The following is a 14,716-nucleotide window of genomic DNA, read 5'->3' on the forward strand; positions in this document are numbered from 1 at the left end:
AAAATGACAAAAATCCAACATACACAGTTCAAGAATATGGTTTCAAAAGAGTTCTTAGCTTAGCGACAAAATGATCCACATTAGCGTCGATTTTAGCCAACAGTACCTGGTGATGCGATAAAAGTTCCTAGCGCGCTCAGGCGTGGGAAAACAAGCAACAGCGTCAGTCCTGAGACCCTGGGGAGGCGATGCGACAACCCCGCATCACGAAGCGGGCGTGTGCGACGAATCCGGTCTGTATGGGGAGTGAGGCGATACTTGTATGGATTAGAAATGTACTCACAAAGGCACGATGCGACGAAATATGGCCCGCTAACGAGCGGTGCGCCGATCTTCGATGGCTCTGCGATGATGTTCGCAGCGACGAAATGCGACCCGCTAACGAGCGGTGCGACGATCTCACTCAGCGGCGGCAGGCTCTGCGACGATACTCACAGCGACGGGAATCTTCCCGCTCCCGGGGCAATGCACTCCGAAGATGAACGCGGCGTTGACGTTGCAGCGGCGACAGGCGCTGTGACGATCTTCGCGGCGACGGAAATGTTCTCGCCAAGCCGGCGGTGTGTGAAAAAGTTGCAGATCTTTTACTTCTTTTCTCTTGGTCAGCTTCCCAACAGCAGGCACAACTTCCAGAATCCCTACAATTGGATCAAGCACTCTAGGAAGGGCAGAACTCACACAGCAGAGTTCAGGGGGAAGCTGGGTGAAGTCCTTTTGTTCATGGGACTTCTTAACAGGAGGCCAGATCTACTCAGGCCCTTGGAGATTCCTTCAAGCCAGGGGACACAGCACACAGCAAAGTCCTTCCCCTCTCCTTGGCAGCAAGGCAACTGCAGGTCAGCCTTACAGCAGGTCAGTCCTTCTTCTTCAGTCTTCCAGCTTTCTCCTTGGCAGAGGTTCCTTCTTGATTCCAGGATGATCTAATTTCTTGGGATCAGGGTCCCAATATTTATACCCCAAAATCCTTTGTCCTCTGAGGGCAGATGGGCCTTTGCCCAGTCCAAACTAGTTCTGGAGCACTCTGTTTACATGACTCCTTCTTTCCTTTCACAGTGCAGGGCAGAAACATCAGACGCCCCACAGGAGGTGGAGCCAGCATTGTGGAGGGAAAGCACAGCCCTGGAGCACTTTGTTGACATGATTACTCTCTCCTTTCACAGGGCAGAGACATCAGACGCACCACAGGGGGTGGAGCTAGCACTGTGGGGGGCAGGCGCTGTCCTATTCAGGTCCCAGGTCCAACTCCTTCCTTCCATCTAGATGCAGATCTCTCTATTCAGCCCTGTGCTGACTCACCCCGTCTCCGGGAATTCCCCAGCCCCCTGGAATTCCCCAGCCCCTGTCACTCAAAACTCCAGACAAGGAATACAAAGCTTAGCAAAGGCAGGTTTGGATGGTTAGACAAGAAAATACCTACTTTCTAAAAGTGGTATTTTCAAACACAGAATGTTAAAACCAACTTCACTAAAAGATAGTATTTTTCATTCTGAGTTCAGGCATACTAAACCCGAATTTCTACCATGTTCCCTGAGTCAGTTTAGGATTATAAAATGTAATACTCAAACTGCCCATTCTGGCCTATGGAGAACAGGTAGCCTTGCAATAGTGAAAAACGAAAATAGCTGTAATTCACTATTAGGACATGCCACACACATCAGGGCTTGTCCTACCTTATACTTACAATGCACCCTGCCATTAGGCCTACCATAGGGGTGACTAATATGCAGAAAAGGGAAGGTTTAGGGACTGGCAAGTGGGTGCACTTGCCCAGTCAGCATGGCAGTTAGCAACTGCACACAGGCACTGCGGTGGCAGGCCTGAGACACCATTTTAGGGCTACTCATGTGGGTGGCACAATCAGTGCTGCAGGCCCACTAGTAGCATTTGAATCACCAGCCCTGGCACACTCAGTGCACTTTACTAGGGACCTACTGATGAACCAAATCTGCCAATCATGGATAACCAATCCTAGTAACAATTTATACAGAGAGCATATGCACTTTAGCACTGATCAGCAGAGGTAAAGTGCCCAGAGTCCTATAGCCAACAACCACGGGTCAGGAAAAACAAAGGAGGAAGAAGCAACAAGTTTGGGGATAACCCTGCAATAAGGGCCATTTCCAACATTGATGGTCTGTTGAAAATATGTTGATGGGTTCGTCAAAATGCCTGCTGAAAACTTGGACATATCTACGACATTGACTATCAACAGTTCCCATCCAAATTTTTCTTTTCACAGCTTGTTCAATTTGAATAGTAACTGGTCACATCTAGTGGATCTGGAAAGCAAAGAATGGGGTTGCACCACAGATGAGCTCTTCGATCGGTGCTCCATTCTCCGTCCAAATCCTGCCAGCCTTAACTCCATTAAGCACTGGAACAAGCATTGGCATAGCCAATAGGTCTCGCCTTTGGGGTTCTTATAAGTGTTTAGCCATGCAACAGTTGATGTTGTTGCACCAAGGATATTGTGCTGCATAACTAAATACTTTTAAGGTCCCAAAGGCGAGACCTATTGGCTATGCCTTACTGATACATGGGTGCCACCTGCTCTTTCGTGACACTGTTTTGCCTTATATGTTTTAATGGAGGGAGGGGTCGGTATTTTATTTTCCATACGTTAAATTAAAAGTGGGGAAAAACTCAAGATAATATATAAGGAGTTTGCCATAATAGTTCATGACTCGTAAAATGTATATGCCCCGTCCCTGGCCGGCAGGAGGGTACCGGCCATTATGTTTGCGGACGATACCCTCCTGCTGTCCAAATCTCCGATGGGGATCCAACGGATTTTAGATGGCTTTGGTCTTTTCTGTAGCCAATATGGCTTGGAAATAAATACAGGGAAGACCAAGTTTATGATATTTAATCCCACAGCCAAAACTAGACCAAACCCTTCCCTGAGTTCAGTAACACTGGAGAGAGTAAAAACCTTTCAGTATTTAGGGGTAACGCTGCATGAGAACCTATCATGGGAACCTCACGTAGCAATAAGCCGTCTGAAACTTGCACAAATGTCGGGGGGAATTCTGAAGGTGGCAAATTCTTCCACCTATAAACCAATTAGCCCGGCAGTGGTAATGTACAAGTCCCAAGTTAAAGCTGCTGCATCCTATGGTGGAGAATTATGGGGACACAAGGCGGGCACAGGAATTATCAATGCAGAAAATAATTTCTTAAGGCGTCTCCTGGCCCTCCCCCGCGGTACACCCCTTCTTCCCCTAAGACTTGATATGGGCCTACCCTCTATAAAAGAGGACCTGGAACTTATGCCATTAAGGTTTTGGCATAGGCTCTGGTCTACTGCTGAGCTTTCACATTATAGGCAAGAGCTTGTACATGTCATGAATCTGAATGTTTGCGATAAAATCCCTTGGTTAGAATTCATTAAGAAAGAACTTCATCGGATGGGACTCCCGGAACTATGGGAGTCGCCTGAGCAAGGCTGTCTGGGGGTTTCTCGCAAACGTCTTGTGGGTATATATAGGGAGCAACGCTATGCCTCCCTGGTCTCTGCATCAAATAAAGGGTCCTTGACCCATCGATTTCTGACTTTTAAGGACTCTTATCAGTTTGAGGGATTTATGGATATTATTTTTCCCATATTATCCAGAAAATTGTTTATACAATGGAGGCTAGGGACTCTCCCTATTAAAATTTTCACCCACAATTGGTCAAAAAATAACGACAAAACTTGTCCAGGCTGTTGTATTCATGATGAGGAAGAAACCCACATTGTTTTCTTTTGCCCAGCTTACAATAGACCAAGAAGATACTGGTTAATCCCGCTATGCAGAAACCTGGGCATTAGGAGTCATCTCCAGGTCTATAGAATTTTGAAAACAAATACTAGTCCGCACATAGTCTTTGCAGTTGCAAAATTTTTAATGGCTATGTGGCAGATAAGGTCCAAACTAATTAACAACCGGTCTGTCTAATGAATTTCTTGGTTTCAGACGCCCGCAATCCTTCGTGTATTGATTTTACTGATTTTATTAACTACTTTTATTCTCTGTGATTCTTTTTAATGTATTGTGTGATTGTATCTTTTATGGCCTAATTGGCCGAAATAAAGAAATTTGGATTGGATTGGATTGGTATATGACATTATATAGAATGCATTCACGTTAATAGTTTTAAACACGCACTTACAGACCTGCTAGTGGTTGCTTGCGGTTGCTTGGTGCACGGGCAGACTCCCATTGCAACGTCGCCGTGAGGGGAACGGCTCTTCTGTCCTCTGCAACGCCGTGAGGTGAACGGCATACTTGCACTTCGAGAACTACATTCCCCAGAAGCCCCGGGATCGCGCACAGCTCCAGCGTCAGAGAGACGGCGCCTGGAGCCCTCAAAGCCAGCAAGGGGACAACGCAGGGACGCGCTTACAGACCTGCTAGTGGTTGCTTGCGGTTGCTTGGTGCACGGGCAGACTCCCATTGCAACGTCGCCGTGAGGGGAACGGCTCTTCTGTCCTCTGCAACGCCGTGAGGTGAACGGCATACTTGCACTTCGAGAACTACATTCCCCAGAAGCCTCGGGATCGCGCACAGCTCCAGTGTCAGAGAGACGGCGCGTGGAGCCCTCAAAGCCAGCAAGGGGACAACGCAGGGACGCACTTACAGACCTGCTAGTGGTTGCTTGCGGTTGCTTGGTGCACGGGCAGACTCCCATTGCAACGTCGCCGTGAGGGGAACGGCTCTTCTGTCCTCTGCAACGCCGTGAGGTGAACGGCATACTTGCACTTCGAGAACTACATTCCTCAGAAGCCTCGGGATCCCGCACAGCTCCAGCGTCAGAGAGACGGCGCCTGGAGCCCTCAAAGCCAGCAAGGGGACAACGCAGTGACGCGCTTACAGACCTGCTAGTGGTTGCTTGCGGTTGCTTGGTGCACGGGCAGACTCCCATTGCAACGTCGCCGTGAGGGGAACGGCTCTTCTGTCCTCTGCAACGCCGTGAGGTGAACGGCATACTTGCACTTCGAGAACTACATTCCCCAGAAGCCCCGGGATCGCGCACAGCTCCAGCGTCAGAGAGACGGGCGCCTGGAGCCCTCAAAGCCAGCGAGGGAACAACGCAGCGCGGGAAGTCCCACAAAGGAATTGTTCTTTGGGATATCAGCCAACATCTTTGGTTAAGCCAAATCTCGAGGCTGCAGTTAGTCAATTAGAATCTAATGTCCGAATTGTACTGACCGTGCTGTGGGTAGCAGGAATGACACATGTAATAGGATTGTAGAGCAGCAGGGGAAAACACCGTCTCCTAATACATGCATAATCAATCTACCGCCAGAGGCTACTCCTTTGGTTGCAGTTCTAGTTGGGGTCCCACCTTTATCAGCTGATGATACTGAATCTACAGCGGCTTTATTGCGAAAGACTAAGTATTGGTGCGAGCGTCACTCCTCTGGCTCCGCTGGGATTTCCGCTAATATTATCATGGCTAGACGAGTTGGATGGGTGGGTAATGGCCCCAAATGTGTCTCTGGGTTCTGTATTATAGTCAATTTTAATAACCACAAAATAGCCGGTAGAATGTTTTGGAATGCAACTGATCCCTTTGGTGGGGATATTAGAGCTGTTCCCTTGGGGTTCTTCTATCCCCCCCCTAGGAGACCGCATGATCTCATTAGCCTTCCTCAATTGGGCCGGTCTGTTCCCCATGATCGCGCTAGTAGACCATTCAATGGTAGGGATGGTAAAGAAGAAACATTACCAGTAAAAAAGCCATCTTTATTGCCCACACCCAGGGATAAAGGGCCGTTGGCCTCTAATAGATTTTTTCCCCTTACCCGGATGGATCAGAATGATTGACCACTGGGGTCAGGGGTGCCCAGAGTAGACTCGATTCCTATGGCCCAAGAACCAGTTGATAGTACAGTAGATCCCAGCCCAAACTGCAAAATCATTACCTGGAACATCGCTGGCCTTAATTCTAAGAGAGATGATCCTTTATGGCTGAATGATATAAAACAATATGATATAATCGCCCTCCAAGAAACTTGGGATAAGGGGGACGGTTTTTGGATAGATGGGTATAGATCTTTTTCCCTACCGGCATTCCCATCGACGGCTGGTAGAGCCAAGGGCGGATTGATGTTCCTTCTATCCCATAATCTTAAAGGCTCGTTAACAAGAATAGAGGTCGATTCTGCCAATTTATTGGTATTAGAAGTAAGCCGTCCAAACAATTTTAAATTGTTACTTTTCAATTTCTATAATTCAAGTGATAGTGAAGTAAGCAATGAGCACTTGAATAAATTGAACCTTTTTTTAGTTGATTATAGGAGAAATCAATCCACATTTTATCACATATTACTCCTAGGTGATTTTAATATACATTTATGTGACCATCATTGCTATATCTCTGACCACTTGGTTCATATTAATTCAGAGACCCCTCAATTTGAGCATTCCTCTCGGGGTGCTGCCCTGGAGAGCCTTCTGGCTGAAACGGATCTTATTGAACCCTCTTTTGTAAACTTTGCTGATCGTTATCATACATTTAAGAATAGTGAGACAATCATTGATTATATTTTTCTGTCTCCTAATCTGCTAATAAGGTAATTTATTATACTGCTATATTTTCGCCTTTTAGCGATCATAATCCTGTCTTACTGGAATTGGCTTGAAATTGTGGGTTTGGAGGAATTGGAGGGGGAACACTAGGTCCTAACAACATGGTAACCCGTGATCAAGATAGGAGGCTCAAGTGGACCAAAGTGTTACCTACCACATTTTTTAATGATTTATGTACGAATACCAGGGATCTCATAACATTATGTAACGATCCTACAAATCCAGAGGTCGTTACACTGGGGGCGTTTGTGGGTATCTGCTCTCAGATTGCTGCAGATCTGATTACTAAGTCTAAAGGGAAAGTGCAATTGAAAGAAAAATGGTTCGATGAAAATTGCTCGCAAGCGCATCGTGTCTTAGTTCTAGCCTTGAAAACTTCTCCACAAGATAGGCCCTTGATAGTGAATCGTAGGAAACTTTATAAGCTTGCGATTCATAGGCGGAAGTCAGAAATTAAAGCAGAAACCTGGGATGCCCTTCTATCTGTCAATATCTTAAAAGATAGTGCCAAGTTTTGGTCCATTGTTAATACTCCCCTTTTTTCAGGTCTGGATAACAACTGCCAGGATAATAATGTCACGGAAGCCCAATGGCTGACCCATTTTGAAGGGATTTATGGTTCGGACGATTCTTGTGATCTCTTGTCTAATAACTTTTCGCAGCAAGGGTTACCCCCTCCTACTTTTGAAGTCAAGGATACAGAAAAAGCCATAAAAAATACTTCAAGCAATAAAGCGCATGGCCCAGATCATGTCCCAGCTGATATTTATAAGCATAATCCCAGCTTCTGGGCAAAGATTTTGGTTAATGCCTTCAATGCTGTGGCCTTGATCGGGCCTCCTGCATCATGGTGTCACTCAACAATTATAACGGTTTTTAAAAAGGGTCAGCGGAGTGAACCAAGGTGCTATAGACCCATATCCTTGATTGACTCGGTTGTAAAAGTATTAGGTAAAGTCATATTAGGTAAGATCACAGATTGGGCTGATGAAAATAAAATCATAAGTAACTTACAATACGGCTTTCGTAAAGGCCGAGGTACCATGGATCAATGCTTGAACCTTTTCCTGTTAATAGGAAAATATACTATGGCGAAGGAGGGCACGCTGAAGCTAGCATTTATGGACCTGACTTCAGCTTTCGACCTGGTTAACAGGTCGAAATTGTGGACTATTTTGCTAGAAATGGGTCTGGATCCGGCTTTGGTTTATTTTTTAGCAGATCTCCACCGTGATCTTACTGCTTCTATCAGGTTGTCCCAGGACGGTAGGTGCTCTAAATCTTTTAAATCCAGGAGAGGGGTTCGACAGGGGTGCATCATGGGACCCCTGCTTTTTACCTTATACATTAATGCCCTGGATAAAACTCTGGTTAAAGCGAGTTTGGATATTCCGCGTGTAGGTGATACTTTAATTCCAGTTCTCCTATACGCGGATGACGCTGTACTACTGGCTAGAACGGCGGTAGGTTTACAGCGTCTCTTAGACGCATTTGGAGATTTTATGTTGTCCCTGGATTTGGTTGTAAATATTGGTAAATCGCATGTTTTGTCTAAAGGTCGTAGACCTACAAAACCAAGATCTTTTTATTGTAATGGAGGCCTAGTGTCTTCTGTCCCCTCTTTTACTTATTCAGGGGTAGTTTTTGATGAAAGGAGTACTTGGGCCCCACAGCAAAAATTGAAAAAGAGTGCAGTAACCAGATCAACCTCTGCTGTATTAGGTTTTGTTAAACGTTTGGGGGCAAGACCAATGGAGGCCATTATTAAAATATACATATCTAAGTGTCTGGCCATAGCAGGATACGGTTCCGCTATTTGGGGTTACAAACTCCAGTTAGAACTACAGATAGCGGAAAACAGATTTTTGCGGAATCTCCTCTCAGTACCGCAATCTACCCCTAATTTTTCTTTACATCAGGAACTGGGTTTGGGTTTTTTATCTGACACTCTGAGCTTGGCGCCGTTACTCTGCTGGCTCAGAGTGTGGCTTAATCCAGAGTTAACCCTGAATCAAGAGATACTTCGGGATTGTGCAAAGTTGGATAAAGTGAGTAATATTAAGTGGCTAGTTTATGTCGAATCCATGTTCTCTAAATTAGGACGTCAGGAACTATATGATCACCCAGAAAATATTAGGAAGGATGATCTGAAATGGGTTAAAATTAACTTCATAAAAATGATGATGGCAGAAAGGGAAGGGATTTAGTTGCAAAAACCTCTAGTTAGGGCTCATTCACTAATAAAAACAACACTGTCAATAGAACCCTATCTGCTAATAGTTACTAAACCATTTCATCGTTGGCTCCTGACCAGATTTCGATTTAATTTGATACATCTGTCCTTGGGGGACTTTGTGAGCTGGTCTAAACCTGAGGATGCAGGATTATGCTCCTGTGATAATTACTCTATCCAAGTTACCCTACATTTTTTACTGTTTTTTTAAACATTATACTGCCATTCGGAAGAAATTTTTGGTTCCCTTACTTCGTAAAAGGGGCTTTTTACAGGCCAAACCTGCCTTACTCTATTTACAAATGTTAACCAACACGTGGGAAATTTTTAATATTGCTTCTTTTTTAGTGGCCGCAGTGAGGCTGAGGGGAAGAAATATAGTTAAATGACATGTTTTGTATATCTATATAAGATAGAGCGATTTCTGGTCCCCTATGTATTTATGCAATTTGTTTTAATTCCTATTGATCAAATTTGACCAATGACTCAGTTAAATAACTTTCAAAATTTGATGGACTCTGATGGTTCGGTATTCTTTCGGTGATTATGATTTTGTATGCACTTTAGCTTTGAGAGTTATGAAATAATTTTTATGAATGTATTTACGATGAGCATAATATTGTTATTTATTGTATTTGTATTTGTTTATGAATGTAAATGTTGTCTTGTACTTTTATGATTTTAACTAATCGATTAAAGTGGATTGATTGATTGATTGAATAGTTTTAAATAGGTCTCCATATTTCTCCAACAGTATTTAAACACATTTTAATAGCTTTTTTTTTTTTTTTTTTAAACTCAGGACGAATAATATTTTTCAAATATTGCAATTGTGTCCTGCTTGTGTACTAATTGGCATATTGCGTTTCTTTGGGATACAATTCGAACTCGGCTTTAAACATGTCAAAGGCGAGTGAAGCAGCGCGAGTGGTTTATTAAAGGAGTCAAACGAAAACAGGGCACAGCAAAACAAAAAAAACACACCTAAAGCTTGCCCCTTGACCTTGGTAGTAATAACAACAATCCGCTCCGGGTCAGGCATGAAATTACCAGGCATGCACCCCGACAGTTAGATCAATCCCACAGAGAGCCTATTATGATATTAAATGCCAGTCACATCAGCAATTGCTGCCTACTACACACAATTATGCTGAAAAGAAGGCCAAAAGGTGGACAAATATTGTACATTCTACATTACTATTACACTGACAAATGGCGAAAACCTGCCTAAGTAAGGAGGTTAATGCGTTTCACTCATCTCAGCTTAACAAGTCTAACAAGAAAGACGGGGCGCCCAGAAGACAAACATCGAATGCTCCGCCAGGCGTTTCCTCCGGGCCTGGATAAATGGTGGCTCCCATGCACATGAGAAGTATGGCCACGTGATTCCCATCTTGGCAGACCTAATAAGGTTCTCATTAAAAACTATTTAGCTATTAGGACCTGGTTCAGAAGCGGGTCACTGCGAGGATTATGAAAGATGGATTATGCTTCATGTCGACAAGAATGAGTGTAATTCCTCATCGTCATGCTGCTACAGGGCTACTGTGCCTTCTGAACCGACCACCTTGAAGTAAAACATACACAAATGTGCCGCTGTCCTTCTAAGATCACTGCTATTACAAAAATCCTCATTGTACTGTCCGGGAGAAGACGGGACATACTGTATGTAAAAAATAGTATCTCTTTAACAGTAAGTTCTGACCCATGTATACCAAAGTGTACTGTGATTTGCAATTTTCTGTTGCAAAAAAATACAAGAAAAGCGCTTCGACACCTCGTCAGGGGTAGTAAGCGCTACATAAATGCAACTACAATATGAAGTACATTGCAGAGGAAAGGACACCCACGCGCATACGAACCACAAATTATGAAGGACACAAGTAGCAACTCTGAAAAGTTACCCATTACACCAGAGGAATAGAAGCAGTAAAAAAGAAATTGTAAAATAAGACATGTTTTAAAAACTTAATTTGTATGGAGGTGGTGGCATTTCAAATCATCGACCAATATTTTGTAATTCAGTAAGAGGGCAGCGTAATAATTAGAGGTAGGAGAGATGCCGAAGGGAAGTTCTGCGCTGCTGCTCGCTCCCGAGCTCCCTAGGCCAGGGGAGTTAACGTTTAGAGAGAAGGCGGGACATGCACCCGCCTTTGGCCAATTGCAGGCTTTCAATTTTTGAAAGCCACACGCAATGGCCAATCACTTCAGCTTTTCAGCAAACTCGTGCGCGTTGCTTTTTATAGCCACACGCACGAGTTTGCTGAAAAGCTGAAGTGATTCCAAGAGGTCATTTTGTAGAGCAGCGCATGCTTACTATGAACACTCAGAAAATGGTGTCGCAAAATAATTTGGCAGGGCATATTCTTTATTGAGATTTAAGAAGCAAAAATGTCTGCTGCTACCTTACTTAAGCCACAGAATTTCAATGTGACCCACCTTCTGCCCTACGGACAGTTGCTCTTGGGTGGTCGTGAACGATAAGAACTTACCAAAATAGAAGGCATTTTTTCACCTAATCTTTTGGGATTCTAAAATCCATAATAAAACCCAACTGCGCAGGCTTACAGCATAGCCTTTCTGCCTGTACTGGTTGAAAGAAAATCTACTACTCACCTACTATCTGTCCATGGGCAAGTTGTGAATCAAGCATTCCTGTTTGATAGTGAGTGAAAATAGCAATGAAAGGGGCTTTAATACCCAGATTTTGAATGATAATGAACATTTGCAGCAAAGCAACAAGCAGGGGCTTCCAAATGGTTTGTATTGAAAAGTCAAACTTCACAAACTATGGCGTCAATCCAAGAATCACACTAATCCTGATAGGCTTTCCATGTGGGCAAACTGTGCGCATCAGACTCCTGGCCTGCGGTACTTTTGCTATGGAAAAACCTGATAAAAACCTAGTGAGTATACAGTGCGAATTTCAGATTTGTAGATGTAACAGGGAAAAACTGTGCAATTTGCGCATGATCATCTGAGAATCGTGGATAAACAGAGCGCCCACTGACTACCAGACAATGGGTGTCCAGAACAGACCATTAGAACTATGACGAGAATGCCGAAAGGTCAATGATATAGTTTGGTTCTTAGCATGTGATGCAAATATCCAAAAACAATTATGAATTTTTTTTTTTTACAAGATACAGAATTTCGTTTGAAGCGTGATGCAAAGAGTCCCGCGAAGGAATACATTGTGCAATGATGAAGGGACAAGAACAATGCAGAAAAATGCAGCTGCTCCGAAGAAAGAATGTGCAACAGAATTTTCTCTTGTATTTTGTGCAGTTCCTGTATACAGTTGTAACTCAACAAGGGAAGCTTGTGCCATTGTGTACAAGTTGACATTTAATGACGACGCGGATGGTGTTTTGCAATCTCTTGCAACGGAGGCCAAAGCTTGCTTGAACTAGCACAAAACACGCCCCTGCAGCTCTAAGTCTTGTGCATGACAAGGTATTTACATACTAGACCACACTAGGGTACAGTGTGGAGACTCCAGCTCGGCCCGGTTGAACTCAAGTCTTCTGCTCCAGTCAGCAGCCAGACTTCCATAAATGTTATATGTGGCGCACATTCTTTGGTCGAGCCTTGCAGGGTATCCAATCCCTTCTCGCCCTCGTTTCAAGGTTGCATGACAGACCGAAGTCTGGTGTGGAGAGTTAGTTGTAATTTGCACTTCCTCCTGTCTGCCCTCTCTTACGCCCTCCATGTGCTGAGGTGAGGTGCAGCAGACTAACCAGGACCCTCTGCGCGCCACAGCAGAGCACGCGCACGCCTCACCAAGGAGGCCACATCTACCAGTTTGTTATGTTGATAGCTGACATGAGAGTCAGCGAGGGGCGGGGTGGAGGGAGTACAACGAGTGAGGGGGAAAACGTGAATATTCACGACAGTTAGATAAACACGCCACATACGCCTCAGCTCATTAGCACGGGACGCATGTCAACAGAGCGGACAAAGGGAAAAGCAGAGAGGGGAGGGCTGGATACACAACACCAGAAGAACCGGATTTGAGCTCCCGCATATCTGGTTGTACATTAAAGGTCACTTCATTGGAAGCGTGAATATCAAGACCAAACAAGGTCCTGAACTAAGGTCCGGGGTCATACTTCAGGTTACTAAAATCAGACCCAGAAGGCGTAGATGACAGACTCTACTTCCAACATCTTGAGCCCTTCCTTCAGTGACAATGCTGTCAGCTGAGGCTGGAAAACTGATATTCAAATAAGGGGCATGCCAAGACTTCAAAAAAAAATTTGTATCAATTGATGAAAAGCACCAAGCGAAGCTGTTGCGCCAGGGCCAAGTTTACCTCTCAACCACCTCTTTCTATTGCTAAACCTTATACACTTGACTCATGCTCCAAAGTAGGCCTTGCTCCTGTGCAGTCCCTGGTGACATCTGGACGACAGAATCTGGACCCCTTAGCCACTGGCTCAGTTCTCGCTTATCCGCGTTAGCAAGCGCTACTCATCATTGTAACATTCCTGCAAGGAGAGTCCAGTATCCTATAATGCAAGCACTGAAGTCCAGAACCAGCTCTAATGCTCATCTCCAAACTAATAACCAAGCCCTCACCCCATTTGCACCCATGTTTAGTTTACCCCAACTCTGCTGAGCTGACCCAAAAACTGTCCAACAACCCTCATTCAATAGGAGCATGAAATGCAAGCGCCATGCAAAATCAAGGCCTCTGGAACACGATTGTGTTTCTCTAAATAAGAAATGGATCAACAAAGGGGGCGTGACTGTGCCCCTGAGCGAGGCTGTTAACTTAGAAAAGGCTGTTAGGAAGCAGCGTGCCAAACATGCCAAGCATGTTGTGTGACCGGCAAGAGGAGTTTTACAAGTTCTAATACCATTACACCAGGCATTGTGTGTGTTAGTAAATAGACTTGTGAGACGCACACTTCTGCTAGTACACAGCTGGCATCCGGCCGCGCTGCTGCTCGCTCCCAAGCTCCCTAGGCCAGGGGAGTTAACGTTGAGAGAGAAGGCGAGACATGCACCCGCCTTTGGCCATTGCGTGTGGCTTTCAAAAATTGAAAGCCCACAATTGGCCAATCACTTCAGCATTTCAGCAAACTCGTGTGTGTGGCTTTTTTTAGCCACACGCACAAGTTTGCTGAAAAGCTGAAGTGATTCCAAGAAGTCATTTTCTAGATCAGTGCATGCGCGCTGCGCTAGGCTCGACCTAAAAAAAGTTAAACAGCAACCACAAGACTCCAAGAGAGGGCTGGCAGCTGCAGAGCAACCGGCAATTCAAGAGCCACGAGTGTGATATTACACCACTGGCATAACTTGTGATCGGGGCTTACCTCGCTAAGCCAGGATATAGAACCTGGACAGACTTCCTTGAAACTAAAGAGTAATTGTTCCCCCCAAAAAAACTTGACTTAGAAAACAGAGAGCGAACACTGGTAGTTGGCTCCAGGCTGCCCCTATGCCGATACTGCAGTGGCTTGGTGATTGAGCATATAAGCAGTCTCTCTGGAGCTGTGACCGTCCCTTAAGGCACAGAGCAGAGTCCCCAAGCAGTCATTGGAAAGGTTGAACTACAAGTGGCAGACCCTGGTGGTTCCAAGAAACACCACCAAGGCAGAGGCGCAGGGCAAACAGCTATTGCAGCCTTTCGGATGGTGCACGGCCTCTCTCAGACGCTACCACTCAGCATAAGAATTGGTGCAAAGGCCTTAAGCTGAAGATATTCCCTCAGAGCAGAGGTGATGAGGGAGTGGATTGTAAAAGTAAGTCTTCTTAAGCCCCTGGGACTAGCATATTTACCACAGTGAACACTAACTAGAGGGAGTCCCTGCGACTAAGTTCCTATCTTGCTAGATACCCTACGCAAACAACCCTTGGTAGCACCCTCGCTCCTGAGGAGGTGGGGAAAGAGTGAATTATA

At 44.9% G+C, this 14,716-nt stretch overlaps 1 protein-coding gene across 1 annotated transcript in view; it reads right to left on the reverse strand.

The window, feature by feature from the left end:
* The window catches only part of WASHC4 (WASH complex subunit 4), a 987,939-nt gene that overhangs the window by 897,490 nt on the left and 75,733 nt on the right, over positions 1-14,716 (reverse strand). The window lies entirely within an intron of this gene.

Source organism: Triturus cristatus, chromosome 4_1, assembly GCF_964204655.1.
Source record: "Triturus cristatus chromosome 4_1, aTriCri1.1, whole genome shotgun sequence".
Lineage (NCBI taxonomy): Eukaryota > Metazoa > Chordata > Amphibia > Caudata > Salamandridae > Triturus > Triturus cristatus.